General features: G+C 35.6%; 1 long non-coding RNA gene across 6 annotated transcripts; it reads left to right on the top strand.

Moving 5' to 3' along the window:
• The first annotated feature begins 459 nt into the window (after positions 1-459).
• LOC110923388 lies at positions 460-4,122 on the top strand. Of its 6 annotated transcripts, none has more exons than XR_002584043.2 (6): positions 460-1,047; positions 1,171-1,283; positions 1,372-1,416; positions 2,772-2,870; positions 3,005-3,072; positions 3,880-4,122. It is a non-coding gene; the product is annotated as an uncharacterized LOC110923388 (long non-coding RNA). The 6 variants fall into 6 exon arrangements; XR_002584042.2 differs by having other exon boundaries at positions 1,146-1,283; XR_004886840.1 differs by having other exon boundaries at positions 1,146-1,283; positions 2,772-2,927.
• The last annotated feature ends 257 nt before the right edge of the window (positions 4,123-4,379 follow it).

Genomic DNA, 4,379 nt, shown 5'->3' with positions numbered 1-4,379 from the left:
ATGCTTTATGGACCGTGTGGGGCCTTATTGGATCACAATGGATAATAATACATCATAGATGTCTTAATTGACCATATGGGGCATTAACGGATCATAGTGGACAATAAGAGGTCTCATCCGTTAAGTGCTGAACCAGTAAGAGGTCTGAACTATTAAGAGCCTGTATAATGCTTAACCGTTTAGAGGCAAATGTATGACCAATTCAGATTAGAGGTCTTAACCATTCAGACTCTATATAAATCTTAACCATTCAAAGGCAAATGTCTGAACCATTTAGACATTTGATCGTAAAACAAACAGTTTGAACCATTAAGTGCTGAACCAGTAAAAGATCTAAACTAAGAGCCTTATTAAGACATAAACAAACAGTCTCAAAAAGTTTCCTCCAAAAAAAAATCAAAATTTCATATTTTCACCACGAAAATTTCAGTTTCCCACTCATCTCCATTCTAAACCCCAACTCTCTCCTTCTCCAATTGTAAAACACTCTGTCTCCCCAAAACTTATGGTAGTTACAGTAGTTACAGGTTTCATCCTTCAAATTCATGATTTCAAGAACCAAATCTTTTAATTTCTTCTCGTTTCAGTTCAAAATCATGCCACCTTACATCCATCTGCTTATTCAACTCCTCCCAAAATGCCACCCTTTCATTCTCCACCCGCTTCACCATCACCCCACCCCACTCCCTCCCCACTGCCTCCCCGGCGACGGTATCGCATTTGGGGGAGAGATACTATCACATCCTCATTTAATCTCAACGAAACCCTAACCAATGGAACCTACAAATTAACCACTATTATGAATCCTTGTTAAATCAATTTTTCGATGGATTCTTCCTTCGCACTTCAATTGGCCTCCAGATTTGTCTTCCCCGCCCCAAATTTCTGAAGAATCTCTTTTGGATGTTGGTTTTCAATTGCATAAAGAGGTGATTCAGGTGGAATCGTCTACCTCTGATGAGCGGCAAACAAAAGCGTAGGTCGAGCTTAACCCAAATATAGAGCGAAGGTGTTCTAATGTTCTGCCCACAGTTTTCTCGGCTAAAGGTGCGGTTGTGTTAGGTATGGGTCATACTACCTCTTACTGTTTGTATGTTTCTACTATATTGTTTAATTTGAATTTGCGTTTTGTATTGTTGTTAAAGATTGGTTGATAAAGAGAAATTCCAGGTACGTATGTGAGGAGGGAATGTTCCCTAAAAGAACGAGAACTTTTATGCGGGCGGCTCATTGATCGGCTTATACGACCATTTTTCCCTGCTGGATTTTATCATGAGGGTCAGGTATGTGTGATAGAATGGCTTGTTAGTTGTTTCCTTATTAACAACTTTATATTGTACTTTTTTTTCTCACAGTTAGTGATTTTTTTAGGTGATGTCTAGTGTGCTTTCTTCAAATGAGAAACAAGTTCCAGATGTAATGTGTTCTGCACTGCTATGTTTAAGTATTTTGCTATTACTTAAGTTTCCTCAACTTAATTTGAAGGTTACGTTCATATCAATTTATGATATATGAACAGGTGAAGGCGCCCTTTACTAGGGCTGTTAACGAGCCGAGTCAAGCCGAGCAAGGCCTAGCTCGAGCTCGGCTCGGCTCAAGCTCGAATTATAAATCGAGCTGAGGTTTAGGGCTCGAGCTCGACTCGATTATAAATTCGAGCCGACTCGATTTAGCTCGATCTAATCAAGAACAGTTAAGTTGACAAGTATATAAGCACTCATACATGATTTGATTGCAACGTAATTAAGCCAAAGACTTAAATATGTAACTTTTTTTGGCCAAAGAATAAAATATGTAAGTATAGCTTATTATTCTTTTGTTGGTTTCACCTTGATTTTTATAGGGGAGGTGTTCCCTCAGTGTTTGTGTTCTCTGCGATGTGAGACAAAAGTGATTGTAGGATAATCAAAGTTTATGTATTAGAATCATATTATTAGTTATTTATTGATACTGATAGTGTATGTTTCAGAATCATATTATTAGTTCTTATCAGTTCTTTATTTGATCTCAGTTACATCATCTGCAAAACACATACACATAGTTGGATAGTCAAAGTGTACACATCAGAATCATATAAGAATTCACTAGATTCGTAATTGTAAGAACTAACTAAATATTGAGATTTGAATATATATAAGCTAACAAATTCACAATATTATGTCTCTATTAAAACTAATATATTAAAAATAAAATAATTCGAGCCGGCTCACGAGCCGAGCCAGGCCTAGCTCGGGCTCGGCTCGTTTTCAAACCTAGCCGAGCCGAGCTGAACCGAGCCGAGCTGGCTCGTTTACAACCGAGCCAATTTCAAGCCGAGCTTTTTTTGAGTTTTTTTCGAGCGAACTTCGAGCAAGCCGCGAGCTTTTTGAACACCCCTACCCTTTACAAAGCTACTCGCGAGCTACTCGAGCTCGGCTTGAAAAAAGCTTGAACGAGCTTAAACGAGCCCGAGTCTAAAAAACAAGCTACTTTAGTAAACGAGCCCATGCCCGGGCTTCACTTATTGAGCTCGAGCCGGCTTGCAAACCTAAACGAGCCTATTGTTTATGTAAATTTTTATTACTATATTAAATATATATTCAAATAATAATAAATTTATGAAAAAATAACTAAGTGCTTCTTTTAATCATGATTATTCATGAATATTGAAGTTGACTACCAAGGTTTTCGGTAATAAACGTGTTCAATCTCAGGTCATTTCAAGTTAAATAAGTGCTTTTTTAACTATGATTATTCATGTATATTAACTTGTAGTCGTCCATTTTCTACAGTTAATGACCTGCAACAATGTTACTTACAAAAATGGCATCAACTAGTGAATCCATCACGGAACCACCATAAAAAGGATGCTGTTGTCATGCAAAGGGAAGGTATAGTTCAGCTTTGTCTGATTTTCAATCTGTGCGGTCTACATTTACACAATACCGGTACCTATGAATATGACCATTTCTATGTTTGTGTAGCAAAATTGAAATAATCACTAATGTTTATATTTCTCGATTAGTCGACTAGAAGGGTGATAGCAAAACTTAGATATGTGGAGCTCTATCATTCAGCTAACATTGTATCGAGGTATGTAATATGATTGCAGGTGTATGTCATTTATTTATTTTTATAGTTTATTAGAACAATAGGACATTTATACTTAAAGTTTCATTATGTGCTTTACTACACAACATAGATTTTGATCATGATGATGAAATTTTTGCTACTGCTGATGTTTCAAGGCCTACAAAAATTTCTAACATCTCAACTGTGAGCCATTTCTATCTTTGGATTTTTGGAAAATATTGTAGTACTGTACACGCAGGTGATCAAACACTGAAAATCCCATGATTGTTGCTAAACATGTATATTAATTTTTTTTTTTTTCATATTGTTAATGAACCCCTAGAAGCGCACTGTGTGTCCTGTAGTTGAACATCTTCATTTCTTGTATTTAACAGTCTTTACACCTACTACTACTTCTTTGCTGGTTTTTTTCTTTAGTATGGAACTTGCTGCCCAGGGTTCATTTCAAACAAATCTGTAGTTAGTCGAAGGAATTTAAAGTTGTAATTAGTTGAAGGATATTTAAAGTTGATTTTTGTATAAATAATTTTGGTTAAACTTAGCATTTGTATCACGCATCAAAAATTGTTGGTATTGGCAAAGATTATTGGGTGCTTGTTTGGGTCAGGGAATAAAATAGTCGTGAATTGCTAGAGAAGAAAGTGACCTAGAATTGAGTAGAATTTAGAGAGAGAGAAAGTTAGCAGATATCATTAGTTTATGAACACATAGCATTCTCTGCAGCTTGATTGTTTTACGTTCAATCGCACCTTAGTTGTTGCTCATAAATAGGAGCATTTACTGATGCTTTGTATATATACTATGCAGGGAATGAGAGAAGGTTGTGTTGTTACAACTTGCAAGTGCGGCTAGGAGTGACAGTTTGAGACAAAAGTATTGTTACAAGTGCTCCTAGGAGTGAGTAATGCAAGTTATCTTGGAGTTGCTGCACATTTGTATATATCTTTTGATTAGAACTTAGAAGTTTATGTATCTAGTATTTAAATTTAAAACTTATGCATGGGTTTTGGTTTATTATTGTTAATGTCATTAAATTTGTTTTTTGGGTTTTTGATGTTACTACTGTTTTAATTTTATAAACATTTGAAAATAAAATTGCTAATTATATGAAAATAGCCACATAGAACCACAACCAAATATGTGTGGCCAAATGATAGATAAAAGCCACACTTAAAATTACAGAATTTTGGATGGCTATAAATAACCATTAGCCACTTTGTTTTTTTGCTTATGTGACGAAATGGTACCAAACGATATAGGAAAAGAAAATATGTGTGACTAAATGTTAGACAACAGCCACACAATCA

This window comes from Helianthus annuus, chromosome 17, assembly GCF_002127325.2.
Source record: "Helianthus annuus cultivar XRQ/B chromosome 17, HanXRQr2.0-SUNRISE, whole genome shotgun sequence".
In the NCBI taxonomy this organism is placed as follows: domain Eukaryota; kingdom Viridiplantae; phylum Streptophyta; class Magnoliopsida; order Asterales; family Asteraceae; genus Helianthus; species Helianthus annuus.
Note: the sequence above shows the minus strand (reverse complement) of the source record. Positions and strands in the feature narration are given on the sequence as shown.